At 42.1% G+C, this 22,842-nt stretch overlaps 1 protein-coding gene across 1 annotated transcript in view; it reads right to left on the minus strand.

The window, feature by feature from the left end:
• Positions 1-20,951, minus strand: part of brinp1 (bone morphogenetic protein/retinoic acid inducible neural-specific 1) — a 119,272-nt gene extending 98,321 nt beyond the window's left edge. The window contains exon 1 of the mRNA XM_060863605.1: positions 20,633-20,951. The gene's annotated coding sequence lies outside the window, so the exon portion shown is untranslated. The remainder of the gene's footprint in view (positions 1-20,632) is intronic.
• Positions 20,952-22,842: the final 1,891 nt, after the last annotated feature.

Consider the following 22,842-nt stretch of genomic DNA (forward strand, 5'->3'; position numbering starts at 1 on the left):
CCGAGTTGACACATCGCTAACAAACAGCTCAGGTGTTGAAAAAGGTTTCCATAGAAACCTAGAGACAGATCTTCTCGATCACAAGCACGAGAGCTGAATCAATGTCGACATATGACACGGAACATGTGGCCTACAAAAAGTTTGTCTTATCCAAAAAAATTATTCAAGAATTAAATGTTAAAGATTAATCATTACAGCAATAAAAGGGGAAAAGAAACGCTTATACTGTATTTGGCTCCAAAAAAAATCACTGAATCAAAAAGTTGACTCATTTTCAAATGGCACACCGCTTAAAATGACTCTTACAGATCAAAAGATCAAGAAGAACATTGATTTTAGGATCAAAACTTGACCAGAATTCATTTCTGTTTTGGATTAGAAGAAAATGATATTCAAGCAGGATGTGCAGATTGTTCATGCGTCTGCTGGAGTCTCTGCATGTGAACAATGGTGTATTGCGTCGTGAGCCTTGTTTTTTCTGATGGTTTGAGCGATGTGCAGACCGCAATGTTCACAACATAACAGATTGTAAGGGATAACATTACAGTACAGTGAGGCTCAGCTTTGGGAAGTTACCTAGCGCATGCTAGTCATTAGGGAATATCGTGTGGAGGAACAGCGTTCGCCGTTACAGATAGGTGCAGAATCTATAGCAAGGACAGTTGAAGTTTGACAAGCTGAAGTCTCATGTGGAGAAATGTGTATTTTCATTTGTCTGAGATGGAGAGACTTAATGAAAAAGTTGCTCGATTTTCTGAGAAAGCACATGCTTTGGTCCTTGCATGAGAGAGAGAGAGAGAGAGAGAGAGAGAGAGAGAGAGAGAGAGAGAGACAGGAAGAGAGTGGTGTAGAGGGGGGAGAGCTAGAGAAAGAGAGCAAGAGAGAGAGAGAGTGAGAAAGAGAAAGCGAGAGAGGAGGAGAGTGGGGGCAGAGGGGTGAAGAGAGAGGGAGTCAGTTCATCCTCAGACCTTCTCAATGCCACATTTTTATTCAAGCCAAATGATTAAATGCAAAACTTGTTATTACTGCAGCAGCCTCATTGCCTGTGATTAAACATAGAAATGTTCCTCCTAAATCCAACCTAATCAACACAACGTTCAGACTTCTAGGGCTACCAGGAATACTGCCGGGAATACTGCTGGGGATACTGCCAGGGATACTGCTTGGAATACTGCCAAGCGTACTACCAGGGATACTACCAAGGATATTGCTTTGGATACTGCTGGGGATAGTGCCGGGAATACTGCTAGAAATACCAGGAATACTGCTGGGGATATTGCCAGGGATACTGCTGGGAATACCTCTGGGGAAACTGGCGAGAATAGTGCTTGGGATACTGCCGTGGATACTCCCAGAGATACTGCCAGGGATACTGCCGAGGATAGTGCCGAGGATAGTGCCAGGGATACCATGGGATACTGCTGGGAATATTGCCGGGAATACTGCTGGGGATAAAGCCAGGGATAGTGACAGGGATACTGCCGAGGATAGTGCTGGGGATAGTGCCAGGGATACCATGGATACTGCTGGGAATATTGCCGGGAATACTGCTGGGGATACTGTCAGGGATACTGCCAGGGATAATGCAGGAGAATACTGCCAGGGATACCGGGGATACTGTCAGGGATACTGCTGGGGATAGTGCAGGAGAATACTGCCAGGGATACCGGGGATACTGTCAGGGATACTGCCGGGGATAGTGCAGGAGAATAATTCCAGGAATACCGGGGATACTGCCCCGGATAGTGCCGGGGATAGTGCAGGAGAATACTGCCAGGGATACCGAGGATACTGCCTCGGATACTGCCGGGAATACTGCTGGAATGGTGCCGGGGATACTGCTGGGGGTAGTGCCGGGGATAAACAGCATTCAGGATTTCAGGAAAATAACATTTATTCTTTTTTTTGCTGAGTTGTAGTTGTTGCACTTCTTGTGCACCTAATTAACCGCAATCGTTAAATAATTATGATTAGTGATTGGGTGCAATCATGTTGGCTGTTTTCCATTCTGACTAACTGACTTTTACTCAAATCAGTGGTTAAGAGTAACGCAGAATCAGCAGCGTGTCTCTCTCTCTCTCTCTCTCTCTCTCTCTCTCTCTCTCTCTCTCTCTCTCTCTCTTGCTCACACACACACACACACACACGTGAGATGTCATTTTTTTTTAAATTAGACCTGAATTTCTTTTTGTGTGTGAGTGTGTGTTTGTGCCAAATGTTTTGTATTTTACATTTATTTATTTATTAATTTCCTCTTTCTAAATATATAATTTATATAATTATTTTATTAAAAACATATTTCTATCATCTATAGAAGACCAAATAATTTACTTGATTAAAAAAGTTTTTTAATTATCTTTTTCAATTGTTTTAATAGATTTTTTTTCACTCTCATGTCATTTAACGTTAGACATTTTCAAGTTTTTTTTTTTTTCCTTTTCTTTTTGTTTGTTTGTTTTTTTTTATTATTATTCTAATTCCAGCAGATGGTGAATTTTTATTCCAGATAATTTATAGTAATTTAAAATATGATTTTTTTTTCTCATTCTTTTCAGCCCAAATTAACTTATCACACTGCGTGCACAATACAGCATCATCAGGATTTTAATGAATTAACACAAAGATTTTATTCAGCTTGACATTGTTCTGAACAATTAGACAAATTCATTATACGTCAGAATTTTCAGATGAGCTCAGAAGGAAAAATCTGCTTAGCATTTCCTGCATTGAAAGCACCATGTTATGCTAATACGGTTTTACTCAGCTAACAAACATCTCCGTTATGAACTGTCACTCATGTTAGTGTCTCGAATTGAGCTGTGAATCCGAGCTTCTTTATACAGGTGTGAAGACAGAAGAAACACATCGAGATCTAACCCTGAGATAGATGCTATCAATGCTCGTTAGCCTCGAGAGATCCAGCGTGTTTAACGACTCCCAACAGACACACTAGTAAGATGCCCAACAACCCCACAACTGCTCGCTAAATCGTCCTGAGATCCATTTTAGTCATCCACCTTCACAAAAGACCACAGGTTTGTTCTCTAATTGCATCCCATGATCCTCTGTGGTGGCGTATCGAACGGCGTGTCCCGCGAGGCCCATGGGGAATGTAGACGTTCGGCTCGGAGAGGCGACAGGACGCATCAAACTAGTGCCTTTAAGAAGCTTATCTCAGGAAGGTGTCTCCAGGGAGTGGCTGCAAGTGCAAGCGTGCCTCTGAGGCGCAGCCGTCGAGCCGCCGAGTGTCGAGTGCAGTATTTCTGTCTTGTTGTGGTGTAGGTAAAGGTCACGACAGGACGTGTGTGCACTCAGAACAGTGAAGGCTAGTTGTCCTGTTAGGTATTGAGGGGTTTCATGTGTCCTGGGATTGTGGAGAACATAAACAAATGGCAAATAAAAACATCTGCTTCCTGTTTTACTTTTTTAATACTGTGTTATACTTGAAATAACAGGTATCGTGGAATTTGATATTGCTAAGACTGTATATCTAAACTTTTCCTATATTATTTCATTAGCAGAAGGTATTTGGCTAACATTACAGGTGGACTTGCTAGCATGGTATACTTGCTAAATAATAACATCAAAGGGGGCAGAGTTTAATCAAGCCTATAGATCTAAACTAATCCTATTAGCAGAAGGTCTTTGGCTAACATTTCATCAAGCTACTTATTATTTGCTAGCATGACATGTATTTGAGCTGAAAGGTAATAACATTGCTATATTTACACATTGCTGTTTTACATATTTTCTGGTGTTCACCAGAACCCTGGTCTAGAAGAATGAGCTCCACCAAACCAGGCTCAATCCAGTCTATGCCCACATATTTACCCCATCAGGACAAGAGAAGAAATACTGTAGATATTTTGGTTCCTGCACCATAATGCCTTTTGAGATCGTCCCCTAAGCCTTATACTGTTTCTATTATACTGCAGGGAAACCGACACACCTACACAATCATGCTAATACCCAATCAGCCAATCAGGTGGCAGCAGGAGAAGATATTCAGGTAATGTTGACCAGGATGTGAAAATCATGTGATTTCAGTGACTGTGAGATGATGGTTGGAGCTGGAAACCACGATGAGCAGTAAATCATCTCAAAACACACCATGGAGAACCTTCAGCTTGATGGACTGCACCAGCAGAACAGAGCACAAGGTTCCAGTCTTTTGATTCCCAACAAAATGTTTTTAAAAAGCGTTTAATCCAAATACAATAACAGTAATGAGTTATGGAATCTTGGAATATTCATGATAAGTGAATAACAGTTAATAAACAATAAAATTATGACACCTTTTAGAGTTGTCGTAATTTTATTGTTAATTAACTGTAATGATTTACATTTATGTTAGCACGTTCGCCTCACACCTCCAGGGTTGGGGGTTCGATTCCCGCCTCCGCCTTGCGTGTGTGGAGTTTGCATGTTCTCCCTGTGCCTCGGGGGTTTCCTCCAGGTACTCCGGTTTCCTCCCCGGTCCAAAGACATGCATGGTAGGTTGATTGGCATCTCTGGAAAATTGTCTGTAGTGTGTTTGCGTGAGTGAATGAGAGTGTGTCTGCCCTGCGATGGGTTGGCACTCCGTCCAGGGTGTACCCTGCCTTGATGCCCGATGAAGCCTGACGCCACAGGCTTCTCGTGACCCGAGGTAGTTCGGATAAGCGGTAGAAAATGAATGAATGAATGAATGAATGATTTACATTTATTATTTACGTTAGACAGCAAGAAGTACAAAAGATTGAGAGTTTGTGAGTTTGTTTGTGAATTGAATCGATGTTTGTTGACGTGCTACGTATTAATGACGTATTAATATTAACGCTGGTGGGTGGAGTAAGTGAAAATAGTTTTTCAGGCAGACAAATACTGAACGTTGATATCTATTCCAGATCTAATTTTTTTGGAATAAAAGGCACTGGGTGAAGATGTAGAGATGTAGCAGAGGATGAGGGTGGTAGAGTCAGTAAGAAAACTGCTAGCGAGCTGAAAATTCCGCCTGTCATTCGTGCTTAGCATAGAGATCCGGATTTTTTGCGCTTCGCTTGCCAAAATCCTGACACTTTAAAATCACCCCTGAGCCCAGCACCCGAGAGCATAGGAGCTCACTTTACCACTGCATTTTTGTGTTGCGTAGCTTTATTTAGGGCCAAGCTGCTCCCTCGTGCTCCCTGACCTTCTGAAGTCATGCCTCAGCAGTCTGCCCTGCCTCGGGGATAATTAAATCCCCGTACCGACCTCTAGCCAATCAGCCCGGCGCACAATCAATGACCAATTCTCAAAACAAACCAATTGGCTAATGGGCTGACGTATTGTTTCAATTTAGCTGCGAAAGTGAATTTATGCTCGTGCACACGGAGCTCGATGGGGAAGTAAAAGAGCTTTTCAGCTCGCACCCAAAGACCACCAGGTTTGACACCAAGCCAAAAAGTGATCAATGTGACTGAAATGACCGAGAAGAACCGACAGCTCGGACGGTCAAGGTGCTGCTGTGGATAATTCATATCAATTACGCACAGCAGGTTGCCAGATAATTGAATTAAACATCCCTAATCAATATTAATCAAGTTTTTTTTCCTGATATAAAATCGATCGTCCGATTTTAAAAAGCATCACGACAGAAAGTTTTCTGGTTTGATAGAAGAATTGATGGACAGCAGGACAACGACCTGAGCTTCACGTGTTTATTTATGTTTAACACGTGATTTAGGGACACACTGAAGGATGACAAAATGACCTTGTGAAAAGATGAAGCGGCATTTAGCATCAAAGAACACACCCGTCTGAACACACACCCGTCTAAACACACACCAGTCTGAACACACACTAATCTGAACACACACCAGTCTGAACACACACTAATCTGAACACACATCCGTCTGAACACACACCCGTCTAAATACACACCAGTCTGAACACACACTAATCTGAACACAGACCAGTCTGAACACACACCAGTCTGAACACACATTAGACTGAACACACCAGACTGTACACACACCCGTCTGAACACACCAGACTGAACACATCCCAGTCTGAACACACACCAGTCTGAACACATCCCAGTCTGAACACACACCAGTCTGAACACTCACTAGTCTGAACACACCAGCCTGAACACACCAGACTGAACACACCAGCCTGAACACACACCAGTCTGAACACACCAGCCTGAAAACACACCAGTTTGAACACACACTAGACTGAACACTTACCAGTCTGAACACACATCAGACTAAATACACAAGTCTGAATACACTATATAACGGAATTATTATTTAATCTAAATAAGAATCATTGCTCATTTTATCAAATTTTTATTTTATTTTCAAAATAAAAGTTCCAGTTATTTTCTTGGTAATTTGTTGTAAATATGATGATGATGATGATGATGTTGACAATGATGATGATGAAGAAAAATTCAGTTCACTGCGGTTGAAGGCTTGATAGTTTTTTCCCTTTTCTTTTTTTTCCCCTTTCTTTTCCTTTTTATCCTTTTCTTTTTCTGTCAGTTTAATGGTGTTTGCTGTTAAACAGTGCTTGTGATTAAAAGAGCCTCTAATCTCTCTACACTTGAGCTAATCTGGGTTCTGTGGTACAACCTTTATTTAAAATGATAAATTGCAGTAAACTGGTTATCGATCTTGCTCGTCTGGTTCTGATTTATTTTCCTGGTGCGGTTTATTAAGTAGAAACGTATTTAAATGAGTGAGAATTCTGAACGCTGGACTCAGGAGTGAAGCATCGTGTGTTTGATGATAGTGAATCTCAGGGCTGTCATAATCGCTTCGTCTCTCTCTCTCTCTCTCTCTCTCTCTCTCTCTCTCTCTCTCTCTCTCTTTCTCTCTATCTCTCTCTCCAGTCAGTGAAATATTCAGAGCAATCACCTGATTGACAGCAGTGGCGGCGGCCGGAGAGACGTTTTTTATGCTAATGGCTTTGTTATTTTTCAAGGCAGTTCCCCGAGGAACTCGGTCGCCCAATTCTACAGTGACCACTGACACCTTTTCTCAGGGCTTCCACACATCCACACAGTCAGTTCTTTCATATGTGGAACATTTACCTTTTTTTGGTCTACATAACAATAAATCAGTTCCTCAAAAGGTTCCTTAAGGAGGAGGAACACTGGAAAAGTACAGAGCACTGGAAAGATTTCTACCTGTATGTTTCTTCGAGATTCTAGATCCTGAGATATGTTTTAATGTGTTTTAATATGTTTAGATATGTTTTATGTTTTTTTTAACTTAGAACTTTCACTTTTTTGTGAAAACAGAAACTCTCACACTCTCTCTCACTCACTCATCTTCTACCGCTTATCCGAACTACCTCGGGTCACGGGGAGCCTGTGCCTATCTCAGGCGTCATCGGGCATCAAGGCAGGATACACCCTGGAAGGAGTGCCAACCCATCACAGGGCACACACACACACACACACTCATCCACTCACACAATCACACACTACGGACAATTTTCCAGAGATGCCAATCAACCTACCATGCATGTCTTTGGACCGGGGGAGGAAACCCGGAGTACCCGGAGGAAACCCCCGAGGCACGGGGAGAACATGCAAACTCCACACACACAAGGTGGAGGCGGGAATCGAACCCCCAACCCTGGAGGTGAGAGGCCAACGTGCTAACCACAAAGCCACCGTGCCCCCAAAAACAGAAACTAAAAAAAAAAATCCTTTAAAAAAAATGTTTATTAAAGAATAACATTGTAATTATTATCCATTTCTAGTTACAGTTAAATCAGTTTAAACAACAGACAGACGGAAGAGTTGTTTTATTAGATTCTATTCTCTAATAAATATAAAAATGCTCTTAATAACAAAGTAATCAATACCTTCTGACCAATCAGAATCGAGCATTTCCTGATCTCCAGTTCCCAACATGACATGGCCTTGGATTAAGCTGAAGACTTTAGCTTTCAGGACTGGATGCTAACACGCTATCATGGGTTGGTCAATTATTTAGCGTTTCTTTTTTCTGTGTCGATTGAGATTCGTTGGAGAAAATCCATGTTGAAAATATGGTGACAGTGAAGTGTTATATTTTATTTATCTTAAATCTCATCTGAATGTCTGGTTACTAGTAAGTGGGCTTGAGCTTAGCGACATGCTCGCCCTAGATAAACATCCTCCATACAAGCTGCTTTAAATTCGTAACCCGGCTTGTGGCAGCATGCTATGCATCATGTTGCTGGCCTAAAATAAAAACATGTTTGCTCAGCATTTTTTCATGTTGTTTTGCACTTGCTGAGGACACACACACACACACACACACACACACACAAAGCTGACGGAGGATGCGGAACAGATGCATGAGTCTCAGGAGACAGGACCCATGGCACCCTGAGGAGCGGAGTTTCCATCCCACGGCTGCTGCTGCTGCTGCTGCTTCATTATCAGCCCAGGTTTCTCTCCTCTCACAGAAAGAGACGCTGACCTCATTTCCTCCCTGCCGTTCTGTTTATCCACCAACTTCCTGTCACCGAGGTTGCGAGAAATCCTCTCAGAAAGGAAATCTCGACCGCAGGACCTGGCGATCCATACTGACGTGTGATTTTTGCATGATGGAGCAGGAGATGATGGGAAACGGTGGGGTTCCATAAATCTGAGAGATCCGCAGGGACAGGAAGCAGATGGCGGTATAAGCTTGAGCGCCACTCGCAGTCGAAGCGTCGCGAAAGATTCAACACACTCGTACGGCCCGCATTTACACACTTACTGCTGCATCGTTCCAATGGGCACAGAACGCTGTGATGTTTTAATTTGATTTGGACAATTTACATCGTCAGTTTTGCTGAACAGCTGGGTGCAAGTGGGGCAATAATCAAGGGTTGTGCTCTGAATCCTAGAGTTAATTCAGATGCAATTGTCCTGCTTCCACATTTAAAACACACAGCTCATGCATTGTGCACACTGTAACCATAGCAACACCACAACACAATTTCCTGAGCATAGGTTAACTAACTAGTCGGGTTAATGGCTTCTATAAGCAGGAAGTATGGTCACCATGGTAACCACACAGCAATGTAAAGTGATAGGAAGCAGTCGGAAGAAAGTGCAAATCTTTAACAAACTAAAAATACATAAAAATACATAAAAGAATATAAAATAAAAATCAACCATCACAAAAACAACACACCAGTTAAAAACTTTTCGTAGGTTTTTTATATTTTTATAAAACGTTTTCTAACATAAAATATGTTTTGTAAAATTTCAGATGTTTGTCAAAATGATGAGAAAAAGCTGGTTTAATGCTAGTGTGTTTTTTTGGATGCTAACAGCACTTCCTGTTTCTCTGACCACCTTAGATGCTGATGTGAAAGTTCTAGTTCCTCTTCAGTGTTCAGGGTTTACATTATTACTTCAATTTTGTCCTGTTCAAAACTTTACTCCCTTTTTGTTAACTTTTCAATCCGACATGAAGAAAAACATTTTTAAAAACCTGCTGCGATTCTGAATCCTCAGACTTTGTGATGAAATCAGAGTGTGTTATTTCTCATTCTTCTCATCCTCTTTCTCTTCATCCCGTGTGATATTGCATCAACCCAGACAGCAGATTGCACAGTCCAAGCTCCTGATTTCTGTCCCTGGATTCGGAAATATTCCGTTTGTAGCTCCGGCTTTCCTGCGGAACGCTGGGTCACTTCCTCCTGTGTCGGCCTTTCTGCCGGACGCTCCAGAGAGCTGGATGGTTTTCAGAGCGTTGATTACACCATAGTCCACGACTCCCTGACAATGATCATCATCTCCATCAGGACACAAATACTCCAGGACATTGTGAAACAGGCCTGATGAGGGATGATGTTGATTCACCTGTAAAATCACTTTCACTGGTTAGCCGTTAACATCCGGTTCAAACAGGTCGCTGCTAATCTGGTAGTCTGCTGTTTTCTGTTCAACCAGGATTGATTCTAACCTGCAGATTAAGAAAAGATTGATGCCATGAGATAATCCAGGATCTAAACCTGAGAGGAAATGTTTAGACGCTTGGCAAAGCTGCAGAGAGGAAAAGAAAAGACGCCCCGTCGTGCAACTTTGGATGAGGAAGATTGGGAAGGTGTGAAATCCAAGAGTTCAAACACGACTCGCTGTTTGTTGAAGGTTGACTGCTACGAAAGAGAAACAGCAGGATGTCCTCTTGTAGCTTAGCGCTAATACGGAGAGATGAGTGGGAACCCCCTTGGATTTTAATTTCCCTCCCTGAAACACTTCCTGCCTGCTGTAAACACGTCCTACAAACATAATGCTGAATCTCACTCTTAAACAAGGAGACAAGGTGAACGTGAACAGCTCAAACTAACGAGCTAGGATTTTTACACACCGGACAGGATTATTAATGACCTCAGGTTTAATTAACCAGCCAGGCAGCGTTTATTTATTTATGTTTGTTTGTTTGTTTAACTGCCCGTTCAATTTATCTGTCTATACATTTATTCTTCTATTTGTTGTTTTTGTATTCATCTCTTTCTTTTCAATGTATTAATTTGTTTGTTTGTTTCCCTCTATTTTTTACTTATTTATTTATTTATTTATTTATTTATTAGCTTGTTTATTGTTAGTTAATTAGTTAGTTATTTATGTAATAATTATCTATTTATCTTCCTTTTCTTCCTTTCTTTCACATTTGTCTACCTTCTCTCTCTCTCTCTCTCTCTCTCTCTCATATATATATATATATATATATATATATATATATATATATATATATATATATATATATATATATATATATATGTATATATATTATTCCTTCCTTCATTTCATCCTTTATTTATTTAATTATTTGTTTTTTTGTTTGTATGTATGCTAATAGCTAATAGTTATGTATTTATCTTTCTTTCTTTCTTTCTTTCTTTCTTTCTTTCTTTCTTTTGTTCTGTTCTGTCTGTTATTTTGTATTTATTTATTTGTTTGTTTGTTTGTTTGTTTGTTTGTTTGTTAATTTATTTGACTATATATTTGTAGGTAGGTTAATTTATTTGACTATATATTAGTAGGTAGGTATATTTGAGATAATATCCATTTTTATTCATTTGTTTATTTGTTCCTTTTTTTTAACTATGTTTTTTTAACTATGATTTTTTTTTAACTATCTAGTTATCTATTAAACCCACTATCACTTATTTGTTTGTTTATTCTTCTGTATATATTTATTTTAGTGCTAATGTGAGGCTCAGAGACTCATATATGAATATTGTGTTCTGTAAAAATGGGCAAATAATTCTATAATAAATGTACAATAAGACGTTCAGTCAGTTAGACATGAGCTCGTTATTGGGCTTTTTTTACTTTCTTCACGTTCATATTTTCAGCTCCTCACACTTTCTCCACAATGTGGTGCAGCTTCCTTTTAATAGCTGCGCAGTGGGATTAGCCTTCGCTTCACCTCTATCTAAAGAGAGCGATGCGGCGGTGCTTTAATGCTTTAGTTAGTTGTCAGTCACATTCTCTCACCTCCTCATCTGTAGCCTCTGCTCATACACATCAAATTTCATGCTAATATCATGTCAACAGATTACAGATCACTAACTAGCCACAGTTACTGCTACTGGGTTGTGTCGCTGCACTGCATTCTGGGAGTCCAAATTCACCAACTTCTCCACTTCATCTGGTGAAAATGGTGAATGAGATAAAAAAGCTATAAAACAATGCTAGCAACTAATGACATCAGGAATATTTCAGTATGAACAGATTTACCTTTAGCTCTGTTTCGTTCTGATGCTAAAGTAACATCCTGAAATATGGAGCTGTGCAAATCAATCAATATGTGAATTATTAGCAAGAAAAAAATATTTATTAGAGCTCTTTAGGTGCTGTGATAGATTCAGCCAATCTGGTAGCAGAACACAAAAAGACGGAGGACTCGTCGATCGCAAAATGATTAGCGAGGCGGATTCGAAGCTAAATCGCAGCAAGACGAGAGGCGAGTCATAAACCTTTAGCAAAAGCAAACAATCCTGCAACACAGGGATTTTTTTCTGCTCTTCATCCCAGCAATCAGAGCGTTATTTTAACGAGAGGTCAGTGTCCGCTCTCTGAGCCGACTGGGACGTAATCCAGAGGAATAAGCTAAATTAGTTTTGTTATAGAGGGAAATCAAATGCCGTAACATAATCATCCAGAACACAACCAGCTTGAGGACAAGAGGCGGAGGACGAGAGGCGGAGGACGAGAGGAAGCTGTTTGTCTTCACCTGAGTTTATAACAACATGCTAATTGGATATTACAGTGACGTGAAGTTGGGGTGGAAAAGTGGGAGGAGCCAGGTGAAACATCATAACATTATGCAAATGAGAATAGAAGAAAATGTTGCAGTGGGAGAGAGGGATGGAGGGATGAAGGATGGAGAAATGTTTGGATCTTCATCTCAGTTGACAGTTGTGATATTTCACTTTATTACTTTAACAAAATAAAAATGTAATCGTATACTAACGCAGTGTGGGAATGTTTCTGTGGCCAAAATAATCTGACGTTTAAAAAAGTAAATGACGCAATTAAAATATGCAAATTAGTGCATATTTAATGATCTAAAATTTGCAATGAAAAAAGAAATAAATAAACTGAGTAAATAGAAAGAAAGAAAGAAAGAAAGAAAGAAAGAAAGAAAGAAAGAAAGAAAGAAACTTATTAAGTTATTGAAAGACTAGAGCTCATGTAAACTTAATTACGTTAAAATTCTTTTCATTTTATTGTAAATATAAAATCTTTGATCTACAGTGTTGATGTGAAGGATAAAAGTCAGAGCTCTGAATTGTGCTAGTCATTTTTAAATATGTTAGTACGTCTCAAGACATGAACATTTTGAGTATTAGAATTGTTCTTCGTGTAGTACTTGACACCTACATTACTGCTAGACACCTACACACTCACACACTCACACACACACACACACATTACACACACAACACCGGTGTGTTTGAAAGATCTTGGCTTCTTGCTGTGGTCTGGACTCATAACCAGCGCAGCTCGACATGGCTGATGGGATATTTGATGATCCGCCTGCAGCAGGAGTTGTGTGTTTGTGTGTGTTTGTGTGCACGGCTTAGCTGAAACAGCACTTCTTCCTTGTCAAACATGGCACTGGGACACATTTCCTCCGTGTTGCATCATCGACATGTTGTGCACGTGCTCAGCTTCGCAATATCGCACTGTGGGGGAAAGTTCCAGTCTACGCCCGAGCAGAGACACCGCTGAGCGAGATGCAGCACCGGGAGTTTTAGACGCATCACTTCTGGGCTGCTGGAGCTTCCAGGATGTTTGATGAAACAAAAGGACATACAGCATTAATGTTTCAAACATGCAGGCTTTAACTCCCCAGTTCAATTTTTTTCTCCTGAGTGATTGAGTTGATTTGTTTGTTGATGTGTGTTTCAGCCTAAATAGAGTCAACGGAGGAAACAACAGATTACCTCTGAAAAATGCATAAGAGCATTCGGGAAGGTAACGATTTATCTGAACCCCGGCTCTATTAAATCAGCTCGGCTAGCTGAGCCTGGGAGTCGAACACGTCCATCAGCGATGCCGAGCTCGTCACTGAGGAACCGCCGCCGTTTTACCCGGAGTCCCCTTGCTCCTTGCTGAGTGTGTGATGTTGCTGTTGTTCTTCTTGTTGTGTTATTTCTTCAGTGTAATGAATGCACCGCCTCCGAGCAGCAGACTTATGGGATGTGCCAGAGTGAAGATAAATAGCAAAATGCTTATCAGAATTTTAACATAACGGTCTACACTAGAGGAGCCCATGTCGGTCCTGCATGTCGAGCAGCCAGCTTTGCGTGGTGATTTATCCTGAGCTAAGTTAACGCAAGGGCTAACACGCTTCCTAAATTGCCTAAAGCCAGGCACCATCACACCAGGAACGGCTAATCGACTAATTCAAAGGGTCTAACTGTAAGAGTGTGACGTGTTCCGAAGCCAAAACTGCCTTCGAATGACTGGCAAAACTCTGTACTTGTATTTCACTTGTATTTGCTCTGCTGCTAAAAGTAGCACATCTAAACCGCAGCCTATAAAATGACACTTGGCTCACGGACGCTCGCTTATAAAGAGAAACAAAAAAGTCTCTGTGCGTTATCGTTGGCTCCAGTAACGTTTTTTATGACACGCTAAGTGAGCGTGTCTATCTCTTATTTTCACAATATCCCATAAATAATCAATCATGGCTAATCCTGATATAATAGCGCCTCGATGTGTCAGCCTTCCCGAGGGCGTGAGCTTAGTGCAGTGGAAAATAAATAATCATAATCATCATCATAATAAAAGGGCTCTCGAACAGCAAACCCAGCTACATGACTTCCTGGTTTGGTTTGGTGATGACAGCTCGGCGGTTTTCCCTGGCTGGAAATCCAAGACTAACTCGTACTGAGACTCTCAGCAGCGTTCTGCACTTTCAAAGGCTCTCTATATGCTTTTAGCTCAGCATGCCGCTTCTTTTCTCTTCTTTTCTTCCTCCATCCCTCCTTCCCTCCCTCCATTCCTCCCTCCCTCTCTCGCTTTGCCGCCGCCCTCCATTTTCTCTTTCCTCCATCCCTCTAGCCATCCGGAAAGGGGCAAAAGGAGGGCCCTGTGCAATTTCTTTTCTCTAATAGGTACTTCCCAACCTCTTGCTCCATAGTCAGAGGAAGTGACAAGATTAAAGAATGGCTGGTCTCTTTTTCAAAGGCAGGGGCCGAGACACAGGAAATAGCATTGGGTAATTATGGGTAAATCGAGCACACTGCTACGGCAAAACCTCGACTAGGCTCAACGTCACTCTCTCTCTCTCTCTCTCTCTCTCTCTCTCTCAGTGGATTTGCTTTTAACTCTCTCTCCCTTTACCTTTCTCTCCTCTACCCCGACCTGTGTTGCGGGTTGAAACGCAGGACTCGCTACGGGACTTTTCACAAGCCTCTGTCCCTTCTGCTTTGAAGCCTCTCGATACGCTGTGGTAAAAAGTCACTGAAGCCGAGCACAATGGGCCAAGATCAAAGGCTTATTCATTTGGAGCGGAAATATTAACAAGCCCTTGACTTTGAGGTCAAATGAATGGGTTATATACAGTGTAGGTGTGGATATCTACAGCGATACACAATGGCTCTCTCTCACAGAGGATTTTTTTATGAACGTCCAGAACTGATCACTTGCCACCCATGACTATGAAGAGGAAAAAAAGCATCCTCAACATTATTAATCGCTCTCATCCCTCAAGTGGTGGAAGTTTTAGTCAAGGTTACCCTAACGTAACTCAAAGCAGAAGGGTAAATCTGACCCAGGATGGATCAGCCCATCACTGGGGCATGCAGTAGGGGAGGTTAGGTGAGGTAAGGTGAGGTGAGGAGGGGTGAGATCTTGAGCGCTGGTGGTTGTTTCTCTGGAGAGGCTCCTTGAGGCTGCAGCATTATGCTGAGTCACGCTTGTTCCCTCCACTACATTAAGCATTCTCCATCCGGCCCACCACCTCCAACCCTGCTGTTGGAAAAATAACACTGCCGAGAGCTCTCCCAGTGAGCACTTCTAATAAGACGATGCGTCTCAACCCTGATCATAACGAGTCGTTTAATATTCATGCGCCAGCCTGCCTGGATTAAGCCAATTATCAAAGCTGAATTTGTTTGTCTGTAGTTAAAAAAAAAATAAGTAAAGGATAAACCGGCAGCTAAAAAGCACGACTTCTCATCTGTTTTATGGTTCTGGCTGATCGATAGAGGCATGGCTGCACAGCTTTGAACATGAAGGAGGACGAACCATGTACATAAGCCCTCCTTTCAGCCTACATTCATGGCACACTTGAGCTAGGCCTTCCGGCTCAAGCATTCTCAGTAGTACTTATCCAAGGGGATGAGAGCACCTTTGTCAAGGGAGCAGTCGTTTGCTTTTTATCTCTCTTTTCATTTTGGGGAATAGATAAAAGAGGAAAGGCAACCAAATCAAACCAAAAAAACGCTCTACTGAGGAATGTCTTCGTTTCATATGTAACGGGGGAAATTCAGTAAGGCGCAAGGACACGTGTGGAATTTGTGAACGCAGGCTTTCATTTGTCAGCCGGCTGGCAGGTGCTGGATGGTTCTCTTGCGGAGGAGTGGGTGCGAGGTTGGAAAGTGACTGAGCCAGCTGGCAGGAACCACCCCCCTCCCTCCCTCCTTCCCACACCTACAGGTTGCCTTTGTTTATTAATAATTCTAGCACCCTCGTCGGGACAAACTACGACGGAGGACCAGCTGGTGGGCCATTGTACCATCGATCATAGGGACCGGTTCCCCAATTTGTCAACAATGTTTTAAAAAAAAAAAAAAAACAACCAGGGGTCCACGATCCCCCGGAAGCCTTTCATTCAGGCCTTTCAATTACAAAACTAGATGAATTATTGAGGTTAATCACTGCAAATGACCACAGCAGTTAATAATTTATGGATATCAGACAGAACGGTGGCCAAGTATTCAGTAACAAGCGTCTCTGCCTCCGTCTCTGTAGACCTGCGCTTGCCAGTTGCCAAGTGCATTGTAATCAAAACTATTTCCTTCTACAGATTTTCTTCCGTTTACACAAAGTTGCTCGTCTGATTGGCTGTCAGCGGAGCGTGCTCAGTGAGCTCTGACTCTGTAGCCTTATCTCCCTAAGCTTGAAGGTCAACATGGGATCAGCTGCAGAGATGAAGGCTAGGAAACCATCTGAAATAAGGACAGATGATTTGCAGAAATTCAGATTAGCAAATCCGGGTAGATAAATGTTAAACTTTTTTATGGATGAAAGATATACAACTTTTATTTGTGTAGCATTTCATTTTAAGGCTTTCATTTCGATGCGCACGTATCACAAAGTCGACGAAATCGGACTATGTGATATCTCAGCAAGTTTTGCTCGTGGCTCTGATTAGGATTTGTGCAGGATACAAAAAATGGAAAGTAAGCTAAACAACCTTGAAAGAAAGAAAGAAAAAGCACAAATCCATCAGATCTGGATGACTCACCAGTTTTAGGCCAAAGGACATAGAATCTAAGAAAAAGACAAAAGAACGGCCGAACTTTATAATCAGGAAGCGTCGTCATAACCATGAATATTTTATTGCTTCATAAAAAATTGACTTATTCTAATTCCATACTCAGAAGCAAATCTCAAACAAAATGTCAGTTGTTTTTCATTGCAGTATTTGCGTATTGCCAAAAAAAAAAAAAACTTCACCGGAGTAGAAAAGCTTCAGGTCTGACTCACTGGAATGAATTCAAACATGATGGGGATTATCCAAGAACAAAATGAGCAAAGATCAAAAATAATAAACAGTGCAGCCTCGAAGACTTAATGGCTGCTTTTCATTATTATTTTTTAATTGCCTTCCAATTCCCAAAGCCACTCAAACCGCAGCATGATCTAGCCTGTGATGGCTGCCGAAGAGTTGTATTTGTTTATTAGTGCAGTAATTGTTTTCGCCTGGTTATATCACCTCTGGCCTTCATTCTGTCAAAGCGTTCAGATTCCTCTGGAGCTCCGGAATTGAAAATGTGAATTAAAAGTATCAGCAAAGATGTCGTGTTTATTCTCAGTTATAATGCGCCATAAGAAAAATCAAAAGACGTTCCGTATGCGTTTACATATGTATTGGGTCAATTCATAAACCCCGGTACCTCATCACCACATCCCCTTAAGTGCCTAAGTGCCCTAACCACAACGTAAATCCCTCGGCAACGATCCGCTCTTAAGCCTAGCGCTAGCTTTTAGTGTGTTTGCACAAATAATTTCCTGCTCCTCGTCATTCTTGTGTTTTCTCCCAGAGGAAACATGCGTCATATTTAGCTCATGAAGGTTTGATTCGGTTGTCTTAATTAATTTTGCAAGCGTTCAGGATGATTCATTTACCATTTGATCCTGCGACATCCATCCTGGCTTCTCCGTTCAGCAGGAAGACTTTTTTTTTCCTGCTGACTTGTGCGAATCTCAAATTGCAGTCTTCAGAACGGGAGAGAGGATGGGACACTAAGTAAAAATAGCATTCGACTCACTACTGCGTTACCTCCCGGGCTTCCTGGAGTATTGAATAAATCCCAAGGCTTGAGTTTTTTGACATGCTAAGCAGAGTTATGAGATTGCAGGCCGGGGATGTGTAAGATTATCTAGTTGAGGTCTTGGGGTGATCAAAAAAACACGGAATATATGCAACTCTAGGCTGGAGAAGAGGGATTTTTGGACAAATATACTGTATGTTGACGTATAAAACGAGCTCAAAGTAATTACGGAATGTATGAAACTCAGAATGTATCTGTAATATTTACACTTATGGATCAGGATGCTCACCTGGAGAAGCGGGTGTTTATTTATTTTTTTTTGCATGGGAAGTTTTGGGATCACCTCCTTCATGAAGCAAACAACAAGATCAACCAAAATATGGATTGCTGGAAAATTGTTCTTATAGCGAACAACGATAAGAATGTGAAAAAAGCGGAATCGTGACCGATAAATCTCCTCCCACCTCTGAGCCCCCCTTCATTCTTTCCTCATTTATCATTACATCACACCGACGCCTTCAGCTCTGTGCCAAACCCCCTAACGATGCTCACCAATCACCTTCCGTTTAGGAGCTCATTGGGACAAATCAGCTGGAAGACTAAAAATCACAACAGCCATACTCATTAATCTGCCATGCGAGGGATAAAAAAAACAAAAACAAAATTCCACCATAAACCTTGCTCCAACAGGCGATCCACACAGGACACACGAAGGAGCCATTTCCACGGGACGCCAAGTCCTCCAGCTGCAGCCACAATCCCTTTCACAACCCCGCTGCCTCCTGCCAATGCAAGACAGTGCTTATTATTCGCTCTGCCAAAGCAGGCCGCTTGTTGATATTCAGGACGAGGCCCGAAACCGAGAGACAAACCTCGGAGAAGATGGTGCTCTCCGGGCCGTTACCTCCAAATAGACCCACTTCTTCATGCAGGTTTGTGGCAACAGCAGGTAGCAGTCTATCCATCACTCACATGCAGCGTGGCTAGCCAGAGAACATTAAGCCGTCTCCCACACACACACACACAAACACACACTTTCTCTCTCTCACTTTTTTCCAGGGGTCGTTTGTATGGACTTGCGACACAGAGAGGCAGGTGTTCGCCTAAAGCCACCACTGGCATTTTCGCTCTGCACTCAGCATGACTACAAAGCTGAAACGTCGGGTGTGAAAAACAAATTACGTCGAATTGTCCTCCATTTTCAAGCCACATCAAGAATAATTAACCTTTTCAACCTGAGCAGGACTCCAGATGCCAGATCAGCAGTGTTAACAATCAATAACAACAAATGGAAAACCTTTTACATTCATATCAGAGATTCATCCATAATTTACATTTATGACCATGCATTAATAATAATTCTCTCTCTCTCTCTCTCTCTCTCTCTCTCTCTCTCTCTCTCTCTCTCTCTCTCTCTGGCGCAGGTGCTTACCAGAATCGCACTCGGCCATTTGTATTTTTTGGGACGCATCCATCATAATCACTCAATTACTGAGCCTTCAAAGTGGGATGTGACATCGGAGGCGAAAAGTGCGACAGCGCCCCCCACCGGTCAGCGGCGGCGATGCGTATGCACGCGCTATACCGTGTAAGAGCTGAGCTATGTGTATATATGTATACATGTATATATGTGATTTTGAAAAATGCTTTCCATGCTCGGATGCACGTGTGCACATAGTATTGAACGTGCGATCAGGTGCAGCCCGGAAACCCGGTCTTTTATGGTGTCGCACGTGTAAATCGCTCTACTGTTACAAACGTCGATGCAAACGAGTTTGCATTGCTTTTGGAGAAACGCGCACGAGAGCGGACAGGAGTGAGCTAGATAGCGTGCAGGCTTGAAATGCTGACTGAACTAGAATATTAATGCATCTGCACTAATGCATTAATGCATTATCCTTTTTTTACGCATTCTAAATGTCTCGTGCAACTTCGTGTCCGGTGTCTCATGCATGAGCAGATGTGTTGCTTAGATTTACTTGCACGAGCACAAAAATCTACTTAATGCAAGTTTTGCGCTTCTTTCTGCTTTTTCGTTTTGCATTAAAAGCCTTCTGCTTCGTTTGCGTCAGATACCGGGACGCGGTGCACACATGCACTTGCACGAGACACGACATGCAGTTTTTGCATTTTATTTTGTGGATGCTTGTTGGATATTAAAGTGAACACCTTACATGGACGCAAAACATCTCTCTCTCTCTCTCTCTCTCTCTCTCTCTCTCTCTCTCTCTGCAGTTTTAATCGCTTTGGAGCGCGCAGTAACGCGAGCGCGCACACACACACGGGCGCGCACGCACACACACACACACACACACACACACACACACACACACTTTCCCTCTCTCCAGCTGCTGGCTAAAGATCAAATCCATGCACCAGTTTGAGTATAATGAGGATTTCATGCTCGTAAACTAGAAGAAAGCTTTAGAGATGAAAATAAAGTGGTTTTGCAAATGCGAAGCACAGAAAGATAAAAAAAATAAACTGATGGTCAGTGAGCATAAGGACACATTGCAGGGGCTGTTGGTGATGGTGCATCATCTCTACATCCTAACTAATACACAACTGCAATGCAACCGATGCAAAGGACATGTACACACACACAAATACACAAACACGCATCTTTGCAGGTATGTGTTCAGGTGCGTGCACTTACCTAAATCTGCTTCTCTCCTGTGATGAAGAACGGCGCTCCAGGACGACGATTTAATGCGTCCGTGCGAAAGTTGCGCTGAGAGATCCCTGTGCTCGGCTCATGCTGGTGGAGGGCAGAAAAGAGAGCGACTCCTCTCATGCTCAAGAAGCAGAAACGCACAACGAGGTGAAGTGGAGGAGACACGAGAGATACGGAAGAGATATACGGACATACGGATACGGGGTGGAAAATATCCTAAAGAGAAGAGCGGAGAAAAAGAAGAAGAAGAAGAGGAAGAAGAAGAGATGGCCGGTGCATTCAGTAAGAGCAAGCGGAAGGAACTGAAGAGAAACAGACTGGAGAGAGAGGAGAGGAGAGAAGAGGAGGGAGATGGAGGACAGCAAGGGGAGGGACTGGGCTACATCAGACTCAGAGAGAGGGAGGGAGAGAGAGAAAGAGAGAGAGAGAGAGAGGGAGGGGGAGAGAGAGGTGAGAAACTGACTGAGGTTGACTAAGTGATGGAGAGGGAAAGATTTAGAGAAGGAAAGAAGGGGAGAGAGAGCGAGAGAGGGAGAGAGATACAATTATATAAACATGACATATGCTGTTTGTATAGCGCCGCTCTCGGGTTTTGCTGGCAAGATTAAATTCAGCACAAATTGAGTTGTCGTAGTTCACGCTGCACAGACGCTCGGTGAAATATTAGAAGGCAACACGGTCAGTGGGAAACCCGAGCTGGCTGCAGTCGCAGGAGTCATGCTTTCCATTCGACTCGACTCGTCAGACTGACAACCGCTCATTAAAGTATAAAGCCGAGATCGCTTGGACATCCACCAGAAAAGGCATTGCTGATGATTCTGATGCACTTCCTGCCATGCTGCCGTATCAGGGAGATCAGTCAAGCTGTTGGGTTTTTATTCCATAAGACTAACACGCGTGACAAACGAATCCGAATCCACCTCCTGCTGCAGTGCACACATCAGAGTTGTTAGTTCAGAACACACCAGATGGATCCAGTTACATTCGCACGCAACATACAATCGTCTTTTATCTTTTTGGCTTAATTTTTAGAATCAGGATGTGGGAAAGATCAGGACAAACATCAAAACACCTCTAATACGTCATCTCGAAGCCGGAAATACTGAAAGGTGCAGAAACACTGACTGTTTATGGTTCACACGCAATGCCAAGAAGTTCAAGAACCTTCAGCAATGACACGTTATTTTTTTTTTTGGTCGACCTCACAAACATGATGAAGCAGAAGTGATCCTTTCTAGCATGATAACACGCATGATGTTAGCCGCAACCTTTTAGCTTAGTCAGTTCTTTTAGTGAACTCCAGACCTTCATTTTTTTTCCCCAGGAGCCAAAAAATGGAATGTTTTTGTCATGACTCACACCACTAAAATTCTCCGTCTGAAAGCCAACAGTGTCCTGACTCATTTTGGATCAGACTCATAGCATGAAAATCATTTATTTGTACAGACTGATCGAAAACGTCCCAAATTTCCATTTTTTTTATTCTTTTAGTGCGAAGGAACATCAGCGACCTGGTAAAAAGGGTTAAAACCTTGAGACTTGAGACCACACTTGAGTTTTCACCTGCTGGAAGGTCTCCTGATTACGTACATCTATAATGTCTACACTTATACAGTACTTCATTCATCTTTCTGCTTTTGGTTCCATCTGAATTCATCTCTAAATCACGTCTCTGAGGAAGCAATTGCTTTAAAACAGAGTGGTGACTGTTAGCATGCGGCGATGACGTCTTCTTCCTCGTCACACACCGGTACCAGTAAAGTAGCGTGTCCAAGCAAACACGGTTCCTTCAGTAGGGTTGAAACTGTCATAAAAGGAATAAAAGCAAACCCCGCTACCAATCCTCGACTCCGCCCCAATCCTCAACTCCGCCCCATCCTTTACAACATTTTTTTAAAATCTAGCCTCTGAATTACTTTTGCTTCCTTCTATTTTTCTACCTGGACTTTTTCCTCCCATAAATTTCATCTTGAGTTTTTTTTTTTCTGGAAATGGAATAGAAAGAAGGAGATTCCTGTCCATCATTTATGAATAGTTCAACAGTTAAAATCTGCACTAAACGCGTACGCCGGCGGCCATTTTTAGGACGGAATAAACGACTGGTTAATCATTGTCTTTGTGCACGACTGAGAAGGTTTCAGTTTAATTTCTACTGATAATCAGCTGCTCTGATACACTTCACTCTATTCAGT

This window comes from Tachysurus vachellii, chromosome 26 (genome assembly GCF_030014155.1).
Source record: "Tachysurus vachellii isolate PV-2020 chromosome 26, HZAU_Pvac_v1, whole genome shotgun sequence".
In the NCBI taxonomy this organism is placed as follows: Eukaryota; Metazoa; Chordata; class Actinopteri; order Siluriformes; family Bagridae; genus Tachysurus; species Tachysurus vachellii.